Source organism: Camelus bactrianus, chromosome 27 (assembly GCF_048773025.1).
Source record: "Camelus bactrianus isolate YW-2024 breed Bactrian camel chromosome 27, ASM4877302v1, whole genome shotgun sequence".
Lineage (NCBI taxonomy): Eukaryota > Metazoa > Chordata > Mammalia > Artiodactyla > Camelidae > Camelus > Camelus bactrianus.
In genome coordinates, this window is record NC_133565.1 from 26,814,880 (window position 1) to 26,835,759 (window position 20,880).

General features: G+C 44.5%; 1 protein-coding gene across 9 annotated transcripts in view; it reads left to right on the top strand.

Annotated features, from left to right (window-relative positions):
• Positions 1 to 41: 41 nt before the first annotated feature.
• ZNF592 (zinc finger protein 592) overlaps positions 42 to 20,880 on the top strand; it is a 45,892-nt gene continuing 25,053 nt past the window's right edge. For 2 of the 9 annotated variants that reach the window (XM_074354028.1, XM_074354025.1), the window contains exons 1-4: positions 42 to 159; positions 4,764 to 4,925; positions 14,643 to 14,751; positions 18,917 to 19,000. The gene's annotated coding sequence lies outside the window, so the exon portion shown is untranslated. The remainder of the gene's footprint in view (positions 160 to 4,763; positions 4,926 to 14,642; positions 14,752 to 18,916; positions 19,001 to 20,880) is intronic. The other 7 variants (XM_074354026.1, XM_074354030.1, XM_074354029.1 and 4 more) reach the window with 7 other exon arrangements.

The window sequence follows — 20,880 nt, forward strand, 5'->3', positions numbered from 1 at the left end:
GCCCCAGCCAGGTCCCGCCGCCAGGCCGGCTCCCGCCCCCGCTCCGCCCCCGGAGCCGCAGCCCCGCCCGCCACCGCCGTCGCCATGTTGTGGCTCCCGCAGCCGGCGCTGGGGACGCGCGCGGCCGAGCCCGGGGCCTGCAGCCGCCGCCGCCGCCAGGTAAGCGCCCCCCGCGGGCCGGGCCGGGCGGGGCCTGTGGGCTGGGGCCGCCGCCTAGGCCGCCCCGGCCCGAGTCGGGGCTGAGTGGAGCCGGGGCCGAGCCTGCGCCCGCGCCGCGGCCCGGCCCTGCAGCCAGGCGGACCCTGCTCGCCGCCCGAGGCGGCAGCCACTTCCCCCGACCGCCGCCTGGCGGGCCCGGGCCGCCACCCCACCCCGCCCCCGGCGGACGGGCCGCCTGCCCCTTCCGCCGCCGCGACCCGCCGCTACCCCGCCGGGCGGGCGGGCACGATGCTGTGCTCCCTGCGCGGGACGGGCGGCCGCCCTCGGCGTCGGCCCGCGGACCCCCGCCCGGGCACGCATAACGGTGCCACTTTCCCCCGCCGGGGCTCCCTGTCAGTCGGACCGTCCCGGCCGCCCGAAGAGCTGGCGCCGTCACGGGGCAGACACTTGGGGGATCGACCTTTTTTTGGCGCCCCTCAGTCCCTCCCCCTACCTCGGCCCAAGTTCTGACCCTGGGGGAGATTTCTTCGGGAGCAGACAGGTATTCCTGCTCCAGAGTTGGGGGTCCTGGGGGTGACCAGGCCTGTCGATCAGGGTGGAAATTGTCTCTCTGCAGGGGGCTCTTCCTGCCAACCTGGGCGGGGGGAGGTGGTGAGGCTCAATGTGACCCGAGGGAGGACGGAGAGCGTCTGCTGGACAGATGGCCTCCTGGCCTTGGATCAGGGCGTGTGAGGGGGAGGGGTCCTTATGACCTTAGGTATGCCTGCCTCGGAGCACCCCAGGATTACTGAAGCTGCTCAGGGATTTTTTTTTTTTAACTTTTTTTTTTCTTTCAGTAAGCCAGAGGTGGCATTAAAAATCCTGGATTGAAATAAATCCATAATCCCACCCGGGGAAGCATGTCTGGCACCCAGGACTAGCCTGGAATAGGACTGGCAGTAGGAGAATGGGACTTGGGGATAAGATGGTATTTGGCCTAAGGCTGGCCCACTTGCCTTCAGCTCTGTTGGTGGAGGGCCTGTAGGGTGCGTCTGTTGCTGTGTACAGTGTGGCTGAGCATACAGGATGTGGACAGACAGATGCCTGGTCTGCTGGGTGCTTGGTGGGATTTGAGGGGTCTGTTTCCTCAAACTCGCAGGTACATTACACAGTGAAAGAGAAGAGGAAGCAAGGTGCTAGCCCACATATTTTTGACCATTTTCCAATTTTTCTGCTGGTCATGGCTTTAATTCATTCAGTAAAATTTTACTGAGCACTTACTATGTGCCAGGCACTGGACTAGGTGTTGGGAGTACAGTAGTAAATCAGATAGACATGATTTAGCTTGAACTCATAGACTAGTGTGGAGACCCAATAATAAATAATCTTGAAATTTCATTCAACAACAAATATTTGGCAACCAATATGTGCCAGGCATTGTTTTAGATGCTGTAAAGAAAGCAAGCAAAAATAACTGCCCTTATGAAGCTTTCATTCTGCTGGGGTGGGGGGTGTTGAAGGGGAAGACAATAAAATAAAATATAGTCTGTTAATAAGTGCTAAAGAGAAAAAGAAAATAGAGAAGGAGGATATGAGTTATTGGGTGGGGATTGAACTTACATCTGAGTGGCCTGGAAAGGCCTCCTAAGAAGGTGTCTTTTGAATGAAACTTTGAAGGAAGAGGTAAACCAATCATTTCAAACTGTGATGAGTACAAGGAAAGAAAGGTGAAGAGAGTGGTGAGAGATAGGGGCCTTGATTTGGGTTGAGGGGGGTCAGGGAAGGCTTCCTGGAGGAAGTGACATTTAGGCTGAGACTACCTGAGGGAGAGTTAAGAGTTAACCATGTGTGGAGCAGTACAGAGCTTGGCAAGTTGGAGGAAGTGAAAGAGGCCTGTGTGTCTCAAGGAGGAAAAGGAGAGGGGAGGTAAGTCTATGGAGAGGTGTGCCTGATCACTGGGAGCCTTGGGGACCGAATGCCTTCCCTCCTTAGTTTGGATTGTATCCCCAGTGTAATTAGGAACCTTTGAAGGGTTTTAAGTGAGTGACTTGATATTTACAGTTTAAAAGTTCTCTGGTATGGACAGAGATAAGCAGGTAAGGCAAGGCTTTCTGTGTCCCGAGTGGCCTAACCACTGGATCAGCTTCGAAAAGCCTCCAGCAGGCTGGGGAGGATCCTCTTCCTCAGAGAGACCATTTTGCCCAGCTTTTAGGAAGAGAAGGGAAAATAGTTAACATTTATGGAGTGCCTGTTATGTGGGAGAATCAATTTTAGAGACTTTTGCAAACAGTATCATATTTAATTTAATCTTCTCTGTGCTCTAAGAGAAAGGGGTTGTCCTGCCCCCTTTACGTATACAAACTCGGAGGAGGTAGATGACTTATCCAAAGCCACATTTGTAACTTAATCTGGATTCAAACCCAGATCTTCCTGATTCCAGACCCACTGGCTCTGGAACCAGACTACTGAATTTGCATTTTGCTTTTGCCACTTGCTAACTGAACGATTCTGAGTTATTTAATCTTTCTTATGCCTCAGTTTTCTGGTTGGAAAAGCCTCAAGCTTTTTCCAGCTTAAATGCGGATAAAAGTACTTGCCTCCTAAGAGTGTTGTGCTGATCAAATTAACTTAGCTCAAATGTTAGTTGCTACAATGACTTAATTTTTTGAAACATCCATGCTGCCTGTCTCTCAGCCTTGTCATTTTGGATGAGATTAAATATACAGATAAAATTTAATTCTTGAATATTGTGAAGCTTCTTTTCCCTCCCTTTTCCTCTAAATAATGTCAATGTTCCATGTGATCAATCATTCAACATTGATCTCCCATTTCAGTCTTGACACTGCTAGGGCTTATGGATACAATGTGAGTTACTTCCCTCAAGAAGCTAAGAGTATCCAGAGGAGGTCAGATATTTAAAGGAATGAGCTACAATGTACTTAACAAGTTCTCTAAAGCTCCTGTACTTCGAGAGCTTTTGGAAGAGTAAGAACGAGATGCCTGGGGCAGTAGGGGAGGCTTCAAGGCCAAGGTGACTTTTGAACTGGGCTTTGGAGGAAGAGTAAGAGTTTTATAGGCACATAAACTGGACAAAAGACATTCTATGTAGTGAGAGTCATGTGTGAAAGCATGGAGCCTGCATGAGAGGCTTGATTTGTCAAGGGATGAGGCTGGGAAGCTGAGTTAGAGCTGTGAAAGGCAGGTTAAGTTTGGATTTAATTCTGTAAGCCACAAGGACCTGTTCGAGAGTATTAGATACATCTAATACATACCTTGATGGGTGTTGCAGTTAGAGAGTGGAGACAGATATCATCCTGGGGGGTGACGTTGTTTAGGTGGGTTCTGGTTCTCAGTTTCATAAGCCTGAAATTCAGTTTTGTAGGGCACTCAGAGCTGATTAGGTCCAGGGAGACTGACTAACCAAACTTGGAAGAGACTGATGCATAAACTTAGGGCATTAACTAGCCACGGGGAAGGAAACTGCAGAATGACAGATGTTTTGTCCTTTGGCCATGGCCTTTCCCCCCTAGGTCCCCACCCCCACTTCTGGCAAGGGCTGGGACATACTAACAAACTCTTGCTCTTCAATTCCCCTTTGTTTTTCTCAGGCTCCATGAAAACTAACCCTTTCTGTTAACAGAATCTTTCTTCAAGCTTTGTACAGTGTAGTTAACAATGATTATTAATCGATAGAGTGAATGTTTCTGTATCATTTGGGTGAGATCCTGTGTTTGTGAAACTTAAGGAAAAGGAGGAATAACTTTTTAAGAAATAAAATATTGGAAAGGGGTATTCCCTAGAATTGGGTTATTGGAGAAGGTATGCATATTCCAAGTGGTATGGATAATTTTGTGGTCTGGGAGGTAGTTGTGGACAGATAGGTTGGAAATTGTTCTGGGTGCAGAGGTCTGTGAACTCTCAAAAGAGGTGGGAGGCTTTTGGTTGCACTTGAAGAAGCGGTTGGTTTAGAATTTTTATCTTCCCTACACACTGGAGACAGAAGAGAAGGTAATAATTCCTACCCTCTACTCAACCTGGTCATGGTGAACTTTCCTATTGGATTGGAATCTTCATGAGGTTTGAGCTACATCTTAACACTTCCTTTTGCTTCCATGAAACTGGAAAGAGTGGTGGACCCTCTAGAATTTTGAATCTATTTTTCCCTACAGCAAAGAATAAAACCCAAATAGACCAACCTAGATTGTGGATTAATTATTTTTCTTTTAAAACTCTACTAAAGAATATTCATGTGGAAAATTTAGACAATACAGATAGGTATACAAATGAAATAAAACTAACCGATAAATCCTATAACCTAGAGCTACTGTTAACATTTTAATATTTAGTGTTTGTATTAGGCCTTTATCTCAAGGTCTATCTTTATATGTGACTTTTAACTTTTTCTTTTCCTGCAAAAATAGGAATATCCTTAATGGGAGAGAGTTCTGAGTGTTGATGTCTGTGAACAATCTGTGCATGTTTCCATTTGTGGGCATCTGGTCCATTGTTCTCCCCCTTTATGTCCTAGGAGTGTAGGATGTGATATCCAATAGTTTATTAATTTTGAGAAACGTTTTTAGGGATCAAAGTGCTATTTCAGCCAACTATTCGCTTTTATTTGACAGTGAGAAGTGTTTATGTGTGTGCTGAAATGACAGGTCGGATCCTTTTTATGACTGAAAGAAAAGTTGATGAACACGTTTTGAGTTTGGTGTCACCACAGAGTCATTCCTCAAACCCATCAGCACTTAGAGAACAGCTGTCCTCTGTTCACTGTGTGACTTTGGGTAAGTCCTTTGCTTTCTCCATGTCAGATTCAGGTGTTGTATCAAGAGGAAGTGGTGTCCCCCTTCCTCTCATTCACATGCTCCAGGAGATGAAAAGGATGATGATGTGTATTTGTGTGACTGACTGTGGAAAGACTGCCACAATGTTGCGTGAAGAAAAGGAGTATGTCTACTGAACTCCTGGCCTCAAATTAGTCTGTGTGTGAGGCAGGGCGTCTGTATAACTTTGTTATGTCTCTTTGTGAGCTCCAGAATTATTGGAGCCCCTTGAAATTTTTTTTTGAGTGGGTCAAGGGGAGCATTAAGGGTCTTCTGCAAAACTAAATCCACAAGCTTATCCAGAGATGCAAGAGCAACCACTCTAGGTTTCACTCAGAATAGGTTTGCTTCCTCTGCAGGACAGAGTTTACTGTACGATCTGCTTATCTCTGAGTGGTGGGATTGGGTGGTTTTTACTTTTTTCTTTATATTCTTGCCTATCACTTGAATTTTCTTTTTTTTAAACATTTTTTTAATTGAGTTATAGTCATTTTACAATGTTGTGTGAAATTCCAGTGTAGAGCACAATTTTTCAGTTATACGTGAACATACATATATTTATTGTCACATCTTTTTTTTGCTATGAGCTGCCACAAGATCTTGTATATATTTCCCTGTGCTATACAGTGTAATCTTGTTTGTCTATTCTACATATGCCTGTCAGTATCTACAAATTTTGAACTCCCAGTCTATCCCTCCCCCCGGCCCCTTTGGCAACCACAAGTTTGTATTCTATGTCTATGAGTCTGTTTCTGTTTTGTATTTATGCTTTGTTTTTTGTTTTTTTGTTTTTTTGTTTTTTGTTTTGTTGTTGTTGTTGTTGTTGTTGTTGTTGTTTTGGTTTTTTTTTTTAGATTCCACATATGAGTGATCTCATATGGTATTTTTCTTTCTCTTTCTGGCTTACTTCGCTTAGAATGACATTCTCCAGGGACATCCATGTTGCTGCAAATGGTGTTATGTTGTTGATTTTAATGGCTGAGTAGTATTCCATTGTATAAATTTACCACATCTTCTTTATCCAGTCATCCGTTGATGGACATTTAGGCTGTCTCCATGTCTTGGCTATTGTAAATAGTGCTGCTATGAACATTGGGGTGCAGGTGTCATTTTGAAGTAGGGTTCCTTCTGGAAATATGCCCAGGAGTGGGATTCCTGGGTCATACGGTAAGTCTATTCCTAGTCTTTTGAGAAATCTCCATATTGTTTTCCACAGTGGCTGCACCAAACTGCATTCTCACCAGCAGTGTAGGAGGGTTTCCCTTTCTCCACAGCCTCTCCAGCATCTGTCATTTGTGGATTTTTGAATGATGGCCATTCTGACTGGTGTGAGGTGATACCTCATTGTAGTTTTGATTTGCATTTCTCTGATAATTAGTGATATTGAGTATTTTTTCATGTGCCTATTGATCCTTGGAGAATTGCTTGTTTAGGACTTTTACCCATTTTTGGATGGGGTTGTTTGGTTGTTTCTTATTAAGTCGTATGAGCTGCTTATATATTCTGGAGATCAAGCCTTTGTCGGTTTCATTTGCAAAAATTTTCTCCCATTCCTTAGATTGTTGTTTTGTTTTACTTATGGTTTCCTTTGCTGTGCAGAAGCTTGTAAGTTTAATTAGGTCCCATTTGTTTATTCTTGCTTTTATTTCTATTGCTTGGGTAGACTGCCCTAGGAGAACATTTTTGAGATGTATGTCAGATAATGTTTTGCCTCTATTTTCTTCTAGGAGGTTTATCGTATCTTATCTTATGTTTAAGTCTTTGACCCATTTTGAGTTGATTTTTGTGTATGGTGTAAGGGAGAGTTCTAGCTTCACTGACTTACATACTGCTGTCCAGTTTTCCCAACACCATTTGCTGAAGAGACTTGTCTTTATTCCATTGTATATTCTTGCCTCCTTTGTTGAAGATTAGTTGACCAAAAGTTTATGGGTTCATTTCTGGGCTCTCTATTCTGTTCCATTGGTCCATATGTCTGTTTTTGTACCAATACCGTGCTGTTTTGATTACTGTAGCTCTATAGTATTGTCTGAAGTCTGGGAGAGATATTCTTCCAGCCTCTTTCTTTTTCTTCAGTAATATTGTGGCAATTCTAGGTCTTTTGTGGTTCCATATAAATTTTATTATGATTTGTTCTAGTTCTGTGAAATATGTCCTGGGGGGACATATTGATAGGGATTGCATTAAATCTGTAGATTGCCTTGGATGGTATGACCATTTTAACAATATTGATTCTTCCAATCCAGGAGCATGGGATATCTTTACATTTTTTAAATTCTTCTTTAATTTCCTTAATCAGTGTTTTACAGTTTTCTGTGTATAAGTCTTTCACCTTCTTGGTTAGATTTATTCCTAGGCATTTTATTACTTTGGGTGCTATTTTAAAGGGGATTGTTTCTTTACTTTCTTTTTCTGTTGATTCATCATTATTGTAAAGAAATGCAACTGATTTTTGAACGTTAATCTTGTAACCTGCAACCTTGCTGAATTCTTTGATTATTTCTAGTAGTTTTTGTGTGGGCCTTTTAGGGTTTTCTATATATAGTATCATGTCATCTGCATATAGTGACACTTTTACCTCTTCTTTTCCAGTTTGGATCCCTTTTATTTCTCTCTCTTGCCTGATTGCTGTGGCTAGGACTTCCAAGACTATGTTGAATAGGAGTGGTGATAGTGGGCATCCTTGTCTTGTCCCAGATTTTAGTGGGAAGCTTTTGAGTTTTTCACCATTGAGTCCTATGCAGGCTGTAGGTTTCATTTGAATTTTCTATAGGTTTATATATTGTCTTTACAAAAATAGACAAATGGTAAATGTGTTTTTAATTTTATTGAATGCCCTCAAGCAAAAACTCAAACTGCCCAGAAATACATCCCTGTAGAAGAGGTATGACGTTGGAACTAACCACCCCTCCTTGGTCACTGACTTTGTTAGGTGTGCAGTAAAGACAGCTCTCCCAGGCAGATAAAATTAGGCCAGGACCTCTGATTGAGATAGTCCCCAAATTTAGGGAGCCAAGGCTGCACCCATCTGGGAAGGATTGATGAGAAAAGTGCGAATTGACTTCTAGTTTCATTTGTTGGGTGTTTTTTGCAGGGGAGTGCTTCTAACAAATCCGTTCCTTTTGGACATGGTCCTGGGCCCCCTCCCATGGACCTTAGAGCTCAGTCTCCCACACATTGACATGGGGATGCTAACAAGAGGGGTTCCTGTGTGTAAGCCTCGCATACATTCCTGGAATTTCCCTCATTCTGGAGGTTCAGCCTATCCTGGTGGTGAGGCAGGGAGCTATTTCTTCTTCATTTCCATCCAGTCTTTAGGCATAGGAACAGTTTACCCACACTGCCCTTGGCAAGCTGGAGCTGAACGTGTGCCAATGGAGTGGGCTCTGGCTCCGCTCTTACTGCCGTGGTTTGCTGCAGTTTACAGCAGGCTACTCCTATCTGCCAGTTCAGTTCCTGAAGTTGACACTGTTCTCTAGCAAGCCAAAGGGCAGAGTGAGACCAGAAAGAGAGGGCTTGAAGGGAGGCGTCCATTGTATCTGCAAGCCTCTGAGGGCTATTCCAGGGCCTGAAAACACATCTGAGGCAGAGCTTTGGCATTTTCAAAGGAGAAGGGAGTCCAGGGGTGGGCAGTGAGCAGCTGTTGAGATCCGTCTGGGGCTTGGCCCAGCTGAGGCTCTGGTGTGTGTGGGCATGGGCTGCTCTCTGCCTTTGCCTTGTTAGACAGACTCCCCAAACCTGAACTGTACTGGCTGAGGTTGTAAAACTGCTTCACTGTCTGAGACTTCATTAAGGCTATAAATCTTCAGGCCCTTAAAAATATTAGGTGTGTGATTAACACTACTGTTATTCTTAGAATGTTTATGTGTATTTAAAATCCTTTGGAGGAAGGGGAGTATAGCTCAGTGGTAGAGTGCATGCTTAGCATGCATGAGATCCTAGGTTCAATCCCCAGTACTTCTCTTAAAAAAATAAATTTAAAGAAAAAAAAAAAAACCAACGTAATTATCCATCCCTCAAACAAGACAAACAAAACAAAAACCCATAAAATCCTTTGGAGCCTTTTTGCAATTGGGCCATCATTGATCAGTTATCTGCAGTTGCTTATGAAAGGCCCACCCGGAGCCCAACCCAGAGCTGGATGCTCTGTGGAGCATAAAAGAATCAAGTGAGATGAACTTTGCCTTCGAGGAGTTCTCCCACTGAAAGCAATTAGAGAACAATTTGCTTCCAGACCAGAAGTATCTTAGGGGGGCTTTTCTTTCTGAGGGTGGTGGTTACTTTCACACAGGTCACCCCTCTGAGATGACTGGGGTTACCTCTGGGGAACATTCTCTGGTATCCAAAATGGATTAAATTGCTGTTTGGGAAGAGGGAGGCGGTGCTGTAATTTCATCTTTCATTACTTTGTTTCCCTTTGACACTGCTTTTCTAAGCACCTGTACCCTTTAGGAGAAAGAGTAGCCACCTGCCCACAAAATATGAATCCCCGTGCCTATCATTCCATGATTATAGCTCCATTCCTCTGAGTCTTAAGGTGCTTGCATTTCCACTTAGAGTCCCCTTTTAAAATATTTACAACCCATGGGAGAGGTCAGTCTCTTAGCAGTTCATCACCAAACAGTAGCTTTAATTACCAGAAATTAATTAAGTCAACTGAGAGAAAGACTGGGACCCAGGCAGGCACTTGGGGGAAAGAGTGTCCGAAGGGACGTGCTCCTACATGACAGGAGAGAAGTGAGGGAAGCAAAAGAAACTTGCATGAACAGTACTTGCTGCAGGCAGGTATTGATAACTCTGGGGCCACTCTGGTGGTCCTCCTGGCTGGGGCTTGGGTACAACATGGCCTAGCCCTGGAACAGGGGACTTTGAGGCAGAGGTGGAATTTGGGCTCAGTCTTAAAGGGTTGGGAAGACTGTATTCTCTTCATTGAAAAAATAATATACACTTAGTTTAGAAAATTTGGGAAGATTCAAGAAGAAAACAAGTCCCTCCTGATTTTAGTACTCGATGATAGACAGCTGAAGTGTACAGGCTGAGGGGAGTGATCTTTTGCAGTGTAAGTCACAGCACGTCACTCCTCCACGGCAGGTCTTCCTGCAACCTTCCATCTACGAGAGGAAATCAGTCCTTGCGGTGACCTTCCACGATCTGCTTCCCAGCCCTTCCCCTGTGTCTTCCTCTGCTCTGGTCTGGGTTCCCTGAATGCACCAAGTACTTGCCTTCTTCAGGGCTTTCCTGCTTGCTCTTCCTCTGCCTAAAACCTCTTCTCTGTCATGTTTACATGGCTTGTTCTCTCGCTTGCTTTAGAATTGAGAATGTAGACACTCCAACTTCTGATTTTAGTTGAGCTGCTGTTGAGAAAGGCTATATGACTACCTGACATGTGAATTTGCTTGGTAATGTCTGTCTCTTTCTAGTGGAATGTCAGCACTGTGTGGGGAGGGACTTAGCCTGTTCTGTTCCCATGGTATCCACAGTGACTAAAACAAGGCCTGACACATAGTAGGTGCTCAATTAATATTATTGAATGAATGTGCATACATGCATGTGTGGAGTGTGTGTGCATTGTGGAAATTGAGTGGGAAAGGGCAGTGTGGCCAGAAGCTGGGGTGGGAGGAGACATACAGGATGACTGTGGGGAGCGACCAGAGGTGGTGAGGAAAGAGGTAACAAGGACAAAGATGGAGACGTGACCTGGAACAGATGACATCAGTGAGACTTGGTAATTGCAGAATTCTCCCCAATTGCTGTGTGGCCTTGACAAAAGCTTCCGGCACTCCTGACTTGGTAGAGCTTAAAATGTTGTCTGTGGTTTCAAATGAGTTTTGAAAGCAGGTGGTGGTAAGTAGGAGCAAGAAAAGAGGAGGGTCCTCCCCAGATTCATTAGGTTGATGGGTCTGGTGGGAAGCATGTACTGGGCCTGTATCTCACCTCCTATAACCTAGGATTGGAGCCCGTCTGTTCTCCCTGGTGTGAGGGAAACTTCCCTGTCCAGAAGCAGTTGTGAGTGCTCTCAGGTTTTCTCCAAACCTACACGTATACCAGCACAGTATCTGAAATCCATTTGTTCATTTACCTTCTTTCAACTTCATTTTCTGTCTTCATAGTTTTATCTATTCCTCAGAACAAATTGTCTTTGACTCACAAATCCATTTACATTGGATTAATTTGACTGGAAATACTTATTTCTAAATGGTTTCTGTTTCATTAGGCTTCTAGTCTGTTTTTAAAATGGCTTCTGCCAAGATGAGATCAGTAGAGAAGTGATTTTGGTATAATGAGCTTCTTTATGATCCTTTGGTACAAGTTAAGTTTTGAGCTTGGTGTTTCTGATGTATTCCTAGAAAAAATGTTGAGTGCCTGCTCTGTGCCAGGTACTGTAGGCATTGGGACTATAAGAGGGGACAAAATAAACAAAAATCTTACCTTCATGGAGCTCATAGTCTAGTGTGTGGGGGCTTATAGGTAGTAAACAAGTAAAACATAAAGTATGAGAGACGGTGAAAAGTATTATGGAGAAAAAACAAAGCAGGGATAGAGGATAGGGAGCTTTGGTGGGCAGGCAGCTTTTCTAATTTAAATAGGGAAGTCTCACTGATAAAAGATATTTGAGCAGAGATCTGAAAGAGTGAGAGAGGCAGCTGCACATTTATCTGAGGGAAGAGCAACCAGGGTGGCCGGAAAAGCAGAGAAAAAGCCCTTGAGGCCAGAGGGCTGGAGTGAGGAGGAGGGAGGTACGGGAGACTGGTGGTCCCACTGGGCTTGTACCTCCTAGTGGGGGCCTGAGCCCCAGCTCTGGGTGAGATGCGAAGCCCGTGGCGGCTGTGTGGAGCCACGATGGATTCCTCCTTTTTTTTTGGGTGACTGGCTTCTGGTGACTGAAGCAGTGGAGCTCCTTCCGTGGCTCTTAGCTCTGCATGGGCAAAAGAGTTTGACTCATCCGGGAGCCTTTCCCAGGCCAGCTGCTCGGGCCATCTCGGAGTCCAGGGTCAGCTGGAGCACACATGTGGCTGCTAGGGCTCACTCAGTGCCAGTGCTGTTGTTCTCTAACCACTGGGTGACTGTCACAACTTCAGATTTCTGGGGCCCACTCCACTCCTTCTGAGTCAGGCTCCAGGTAGGCCCAGAAGTCAGCATTGTTAACAAGGTTTTGGGGTGATTTTTGAGGCCAGTGATCCCTGGACCACATTTTGATTTAAAAATAGTGATTCTCAACCCCAGACAACATCAATCACATGGGCTTTTTTTTTTTTTTTTTTAAATGCTTGGCTCCATCCCCTAGAGATTCTGATTTAATTGGTCTGAGGTGGGGTTAGGGATTAGCATTGCTCCCCAGGTGTTTCTAATGTGCTCCCAGAGCTAGAATCACTAGTCTGAGGCTTACTGGCCTTCGACTCAGTGTTTGATGGAGAGATTTGAATGGGTAACTGGGAGTAAGAGACGTCAGGCCCTCTGGGAAGGCTAAGGCAGGGCCCATCATCTTGCCAGGAATAACAGAAATCTTTCACAGTAATAAAAACTCTTCAGTTTATATACTTTATCTCATTTGATTACCTCGCTTCTCTGAGCCTACATTTCCTTGCTTGTAGAGTTAGCGGCTTACATTTAATGGTTTCCTCACTCTGACAGTTGTTAATCTTTCTGGCGTTGGAAGAACCTCTAATCTAGAACAGTGTTCCATGCGTTGTTTTCTCATCTCGGTCTTTCAACACCCTACGGTGTGTCATAATTATGGCAAAGGTTATAGTGAATGTCTCATTACCACACTGAAGGAAAATGTGTGCTGTATACAGTAGCACCTTGGGAAGAAGAGGATGTTGGGAATTCTGAAATGTGAAATCAGACCTCCTGGATCAGAGTTCCTGAGTGGAAGGGCAGCTCGGTCCTTGGAGGCAAGTGGGAGCTTGAGCATTAGGCTTGGTTCTGCCACTCACTGGTGAGTTCCCTGTGAAGTGGGAGTAGTGTTTTATAAACTGTAAAGCTCCTATAAATCCAAGTTTGTAAATGTGGTAGGGTAACCTGGGAAGAGCAGCCAGCCTGGGTCAGTGAAGCCTGGTGCTCAGGTTTGCCAACCCTTCTCTATAGCCGCGCTGTGTTACTGGACACAGAGGCGGTGTGAATAACACAACAGAATCCAGTGTCTGCAGGAACTGAGGTTACCCTGGAATCAATAATGAGGCACACTTATTGGAGCATCTTAGAACTAACTTACGTTGAACATCAGATTGAAGACAGCCCCCTACCTGTTCCCCTGATCTCTATCTTTATTCTCATTTGGACAGCATGGTGTCTGCTGGTTAGTTTATGTTTTGAAATGTGGAGGTCCAAAATGAGAAAAGGAAAAACAGCAGAGAAAAAAAATTTTTTTTTTCTCTATTTCCCTTCTGTAGAATTGGGATAATGAGTTTCCTTCTCGTCCCTTCTAAATTTTTTCCTTAATGTTGTCTATATCTCTCTATGTAGAATCCAAACTAAATGCTGACCTGTCAAAGTTAAGACAAAAATGAAGTCAAGTGAGGGGATGCAGAATTGGAGTGAGAATGAGTAGAATTAGAAGAGAGTTTTTATTCTGTCATTTGTGGGTACTTGTACCTGATGGACTGTTAATCAGTTTCTCCACACTGGCCTGTTAAATTGGAATCTTAGGAGGTTGTGGCCAAGCATTAGTAGTTTCCAAAGTTCCCGAGGTGATTCTGATGTTCAACAGGACCACCCAGTTTTAATATCATCTTTTATATCTAATGGTTTGTGTGTCCTTTCACTGCTTATTGTGGATACAGATGATTTCACTACTTTTGTCTTTTAACTTCCCTATTAGTTTGTGTGTGGATGGTTTCCCACCTTAACTTCATGTTTGCCTTTGTTGGAGAGCTTTTCCCTTTCATAATTTTCTTATTTCTAGTTGTGGCCTTTTCTCTCTTTTAGCAAGAACCACCTAGATTTTAAGAAGTGGATTCTGTCAGCATTTCCTGTGTTTTCTCTCATTCTTATCCCCCGTTTGGTGCTTGTCCCTTCCCTGCCTCTCCCCTACCTGTGACTTTCTCCCAGCCTACCTGCCCCGCTGTCCCCTTGCCCACTTCCTGACCTCTGCTTCCTCTGCATCAGCAGCCCTCCTGAGCACTGGAGGATGAGTTGTGAGGAGGAGTATCTGGCCCTCACTTACCCAGTGTCTGTCCCCCGTGCATGCTTCCAATCAGCCTGATGTTTAGGGAAGCAGTAGTCTGCAGGGGCACTCTGAAAGATGATGAGCTAAAGGTTGCTGGCCACTGAGCTTGGTGGCATAATACTTAAACACATGTGTTTGCTATGTTTAAGGCAGTGTTGTAAGAGCTTTGCAAGTATTAACTCATTTAATTCCTATAACAGTCCCATTTTACATAGGGGGAAACTGAGACACAGAAGTGAAGAAACCCACAAGGTCACATGGCTAGTAAGTGGTAGGACTGGGATTTGAACCTAGGTAGAGTCTGGGCTCTGGACCACCACACTACAATAGGGGAAGGGGACAGGATCTGGGACTGGGAAAAGTTTTATCTTTGACTACATTTGAGGCCTGCTTTGAATTTATGTTTGGAGATTTTTCTCAGGGTCTGACCCCCCACTTTTGTTATTATTGTTAACTCACTCTAACCTTCAGGCCTATTAAAAAACATTTTATTTTTCTTCTTTCCTTAGGTGGTGTTTGGAAACTAGACCATGTGCCTAGGTAGAAGTTATTCCTTTCTCCACAGCTCTGCACCCCCAGCAACACTCACCACACCCTTGTTTTGAGAGCCTCACTGAGGTATGATGTCTAGGCTGACCTGAGCTGGCCTTGAAGAGCTGAGAGTTTGAACACAAGTGATTTTTTAAAAATATTCCTTGGTAGTTACTAATATTTTTAAAAATTGTGGTAAAACATATATAACAAAGTTTACCGTTTTAACCATTTTTAAGCATACTGTTCAGTGGCATTAAGTATATTCATGTAACTATCACCACCATCCATCTCTGGAACCTTTTTGTCATCCCAAACTAAACCGTGTACCCATTAAGTAATAACTCCCTATTCTCTTGCCCCTTATCCCCTGGTAACCGCTGTTCTACTTTTTGTCTCTATGAATTTGCCTACTCTAGGTACCTCATGTAAGTGGAATCACACGATATTTGTCCTTTTGTATCTGGTTTATTTCATTTAGTATAATGTGTTAAGTTTCACATATGTTTTAGCATATGTCAAAACTTCATTCCTTTTTAAAGCAGAGTAATATTCCTTTGTATATTTATATCATGTTTTGTTTATCCATTCATCCATTGATGGATACTTGGATTATTTTTACCTTTTGGGTATTGTAAATAATATTGCTATAAACATATACAAATACCTCTTTGAGACCCTGTTTTCAGTTCTTTTGGATATATACCTAGGATTGGAATTGTTATATCATGTGGTAATTCTACATGTAATTTTTTTTTTTTAAGAAACTGCATATTGTTTTCTATAGTGGCCATATTGCAGTCCTGCCAGCAATGCACCAGTATTCCAGTTTCTCCACATTCTCAGCCACACTTGTTATTTTCTGGGATTGTCTTGTTTTGTTTTGTTTGGATAATAGCTATCCTAATGGGTGTGACCTTGGTGGTTATGCAGTTGGATCCATAGAGTCCACTATCCGAGATACTGGTCCCTAGTGTGCGGAGATGTGCAAATGTAGAGAAAATAATATGATAACCCCCCCACGTGCTCCTCACCCAGATCCAACAGTTATCAATTCATGGCCAATCTTATTTCACTTATATATATATATATATGCCCTCCCTGCTCGCTTCCTCCTGCCCTGTGCTATTTTGAGGCAAATCCCAGATATCACATCATTTTATCTGTAAACATTTCACAGGTGATATCTTAAAAAGATAAGCACTTTTAATATTCCATTTTGTCTGATGGTAGAAGGGCACACAGGGATGTTCCTTTGGATCATGATTCCCTGTCATTCCCTTGGGTCACCAGGGACATAGACAGTGGGCACACATGTGAATACCTGGATGTTGGGTACATTGCCATGCCGGATTGTTGGTAAAAACAAAAAACAAAACAAAACAAAACAAAACAAAAGCTTGCCTTGGCTGGTGCCCTGCTTTCCTGCAGGAGGCTGACTGCCCTTAGGTCTGAGCAGCCATGGTCAAAGAGCCCAGCCAGATCTCTTTTGAGAGGGAAGGGAGAGAAGAGGGAGGAAGAAGGGGCTAAAGAAGAACATGCGTGTGAGAGAGTGGAGGAGGCCGTGGAGAAAAGGACAGAGGGCTGGAGAGGGGCGTGGAGGAAGGAGTAGGAGGGTAGAGGGATGGGAAGGAGAAGAGTATGTATATATGTGTGTGTGGAGGTTCAAGAAAAAGAAAAATGGAGTGAAAACAGAACACCTGGGGAGGAACCCTCTACCAGGCCCTTGACTCACCAGCTCCTAAACTCCTCGGTGACCTAAGGGAACTGCAGAGATACCCCAAGACTAATAACATGTTTCCCCACCCCACCATTCCCGCTTTTAATTTTGGGATCTTTGGGACTGTAGTTTGCCTGTGATAGATGAGGTTGATGCACTCAGAGCCACCAAACACAAGGGGACCAGAGACAGGGAAATAGTGATTCTGTGGAATGGCTACCTTTTCTTGTTTGGGGTCCTTTTGTTCAGGGAGTGGAGACTTGGTTCCCAGCAGGACTGAGACTACTGACTTCTTGCTTAAATTTGGGGGTCCCTACCACCAAGAAATGATGCTTTTACAAAGCTCAGTGGGAGGGACTCCTCAAGGATAGCCTGTGAACAAGAGGAGTCCTGTTCCCGTCTTTTCTGTCTCTGGGTCTTGTTCCCTTTTAACACAGTGCAGTGCCCAGTTAGCGCTGAGATCTGTTTGCACATAGTGAAAGGTAAAGGGAGTACAGGTTACCAAGTGTCGGTTTTTATCTCAGTTCTTAGCTCTGCTTGAACTTTGTTGCCTGTGCCTCGATTCCATTTGTATCATCTCAGTCAGCTGTACAGTCTCGTACGATCCCAATTTCTTTCAGTCCTATCCCCTCTTCTCCTTTTATCTTTTCTAAAAATATGGCAGCTTTATTGAGATATAATTCACATGACATACAATTCACTCATTTAAAGTGCATGATTCGATGGTTTTTACTATATTCAAAGAGTTGCAGCCTCTTAAGACTCAATACCACCCTGTGCCCTCTTCTTCCCTGTGGTTCTCATGGCCAGCCTTCTCTCTCCACCAGCGTCACACTGATCCCATCCTCAAGACAGATGACCTTATTGTGGGGACATTAGCCAGTAGGCACTTTCCACCAATAAAATATTTAACTTAAACAGCCCTGCAGGAGCCCAAGATTCATAGACAAGTGCTCCTTCAGATAGACCCTTTCCCACTGGCAAGGTCTCATCACCACTCAAGATCTCTCTATGTATAAAAAGTTTTAAAAAGCAAAACACAAATAACATTGCAGGTTAGCCAGCTGCTTGACTGGTAATAAGCCTGCTTAGGAATCTGTGACTACCCTTCAACAATTTTACCTCTGGACAGATGAGAACTTTCTAATGGTGGATTACCTTCTAATAAGCATCCTGGAGCTTATAAACAGACAATAAATGAGCTATTGTATTATGTGTCAGGTGGTATAAGGGCTGTGAAGAAAAACAAAGCAGACTAAAGGGACAGAGTTTGATGGTGAGGTGGTGAGGGTGGGGATTGGTATCTTATGCGCAATGGTCATAGAAGGCTCCTGACAAAGTGATGTTTGAAAAATACCTGAAGGAAGTGAGGCGTGAGCCCGCAGAGGTCTGAGGGGGAAGAACATTCCAAGCAGAGGGAATGCAGACTCTGAGCAGGAGCATGCCCTGCAGGCTTGAGGAGCAGTAAGGAGCCTGGAGCAGACTGGGCAACAGAGAGAGGTCGAGGAGACAGAAGATCATCCTGGCCTGTAGGCTGGGGTGAAGACTGGATTTTACTCTGTGTGAGGTGGGATGATGTTGAAGGGTTTTGAAGAGAGGAGGAACATGATGTAGTGGATGTTTTAAAAGCAGCGCTCTGGCTGCTGTGTTGAGAGGGAGTAGTGGAGGTGAGGATAGAAGCAAGAACAGGAAGGCAGCTTTTGTGGGAATTGAAAAGGAGGTAGTTGGAGGAGATGAGAGATGTTTGGATTTGGATATATTTTGAAGGCAGGGTTGACAGGATTTGCTTATGGATTGGGTGAAGGGTTTGAGGGAGAGGACTCAGGGATGCCAGGGTTCAGCCCAAGCAACTGGAAAGATGGAGTTGTTGTTTACTGAAATGAGAAAGGCTGTGGGAGGAAATCAAGAGTTAGATTTTGGACATGCTGGATTTGAGATGCCTATCCAAGTGGACATCCAAGTCTGGAGTGGAGGGGATACCAACTAGTTAATAATTTAGTGTATGTCTATTGAAACAGCAGAAGAGGGAATGTTTTACTGAAATATCTACAGTAAAGGTAGAAAATTACACCATGAGGAGGAATAAGTGAAACAAAAGGGAGTACAAGGGAGGGTGAGGTGGCTTCTGACAAGGGCAGCCAGAGAAAGTCCTCCCTTCCCTGCCTGTAGGAAGCCCGTGTCCCCTTGATGAGCCTCCAGTGGCCCCCACAGGTGTGTGGCTGTTGGGCGTTTTCAGTGGGTTGCATGGGGGGCACTCAGGAACAGAGTCTGTGTGTGCCTTCCCTTTGTGTCCCCAGTGCCGGGCATACATCTTGGCATTTGGTAAATGTTTGATGGTTGAACTTCCCCTTTCTGAGCCTCAGTTCTTCATGTATAAAATGAAGAGGTTCGACTAGACCAGTGCGCTGGAATCAACTGGGAAGCTTTTTTCAAAATGCAGGGATCCACCCCAGAACTACTGAATCAGAATTTCCACAGTGGAGCGTGGGGTTCTGCATTTTAAAGTCACTCCCCCATGTTATTCTTTTGCAGTCAGTCCAGCAGCAGTCTGCAGACGGGTGTTTGGAAACCACTGGACCAGGTCATTTCTGAGGTCCCCTTCAGCTCTAACATTCTGTGAGTCTTGTTAGAATGCTTGCAATGTAATTCTCTTCTTGGGAAATGGAATTTTTGGTTGGGGTGGAAGGGCCTGGAGGGGGAGAAGAAAAGCTGCCTCTGGGTGAGGGGCACCTGGAGCAGGGCAGGCAGGGGCAGGGGCATCAATCAGAGGTTTGGAGGGGCCTCTCAGAATGGTTCTGGGAGGGGTGCGGGCAGTGACAGCCCACAGGCCACCAGGTGCCAGGTGTGTTAGGTCCTGAAAATATAGGTAAGGACATGACCCCACTTTTGGAGAGGCTCACAGACTGATAAGAAAACTCAGGATCCCAGCCCGCTGTGGGAAGTGCTACCACAGACGACGGGAGGAGAAGAAGGCATCCAGGAGGAGGGGCCCTGGGGCAGGAGCTTGGGGATGAGAAGGAGTTCTCAGGCCACTTTGTGTTTGGGGCCAGTCAGGAGGAACAGCTTGGACTCTGACATAGAGGCATGAGAAAGTCTGAGAGAACCACCAGTGACCAAAAGGTACCCTGAGAAGTGGCTAGAGAAGTGGGCACAGACCAGGTGGGGATGGATTCTGCATGCTAGGAGGAGTTTGAGCTCTATCCTGAAGGTGATGGGGATTTTGAGCAGGGACATCTCTGTGATCAGATAAGTGTTTTACAGCAGCCATTCTGGCAAAGTGTGCATTGGAGAGGCCAAGACTAGATAGAGGAAGACAAGTGGAATGCCTTATTGTTTTGCCTGAGTCCATTGAGGTACCTGTTTTCTTGTATCCTGCTGAGAATCTCTTTATGCTAGTTTTTGCTAATGATTAGAATACCAGGTGCCTCATGAAATGAAGCATTGAATTGATTCAGAATACCTATGACTTGGGGTCAGACCTACAAGCAGGCCTAAGATGTGTATTCAGGAGGGCAGTGGTATGTATATGGCAGTCTGCTTGTCCACTTTAGGAGTTAAGTTTTATCCAATAGAAATCTAATAATTCTAGATTAATTTGCCCAGCTGTTGTAGCCTAGCCTGCTCAAGGACTCAGAGATCTTTCAAGTTAGTTTAATTTTATGTATTAAACCAAGACCTGCCCAAGATCCTCACACAGGTAATCAGTGACAGCACAAGGGTGAAAACTAGTTTTCTATGGTTCATAATTTCTTTTTCTTTTAGCTCTACTATTCCCAGTCTGGGGCTTCATTCTGGGTCCAGGAACATGGAACTCTTTTTTTCCATTTCCTTTGATCCAGCTAAGGTTTCACTGAGCAACATTTTCTACCAACCATGGAAGCAGTGTCTCTTTCTGATCAGTGTTCCAGCCAGAGTCTGGACGAAACCTCCTGCAGGTCATGGAGCAGCAGCTTACTCTGGTGCTTCCTTCCCCCTTGCCCTCTTCCATTCCTGGTACAGAAATTCTCCCACCTAGGAACCAGCTCAGGTACTTTCTTAGTGTCTCCCAAGTGATCTCTCTCTCTCCCTTTCTCTTTCTCTCTCTCTGTTTCATACAGCCTGAGTTATTTTTTGCTCTGTTGTCCCCGGGAATGCTGCTTCTAAAATAGAAAGCTGAGGATAACTTTTATTTATCCATTTTTAAACTCTTAACTGTTATAACAATAATTGAACACAAATTATGTCAATATCCAAGCCATATTCAATCATGTAGGGGAGCAGGGTAAAGAGCTCACTTACATGTTGTAAAACATACATGTATACATCCTTTCTTTCTAGTCCTCATCCAACAAGCAATGGCAAATTCAAGGAAACTTAATTTTGTTGTCTTACAGCACAGTGTTCCTTAAGGCATGCAGTCTTTTATTTTCACTATCTAAATCCGTGACATACTATTTGCTTCCATGTCTCATTAAACAGAATATACTGAATAGAGATCAGATTTTTCTTGAATTTAG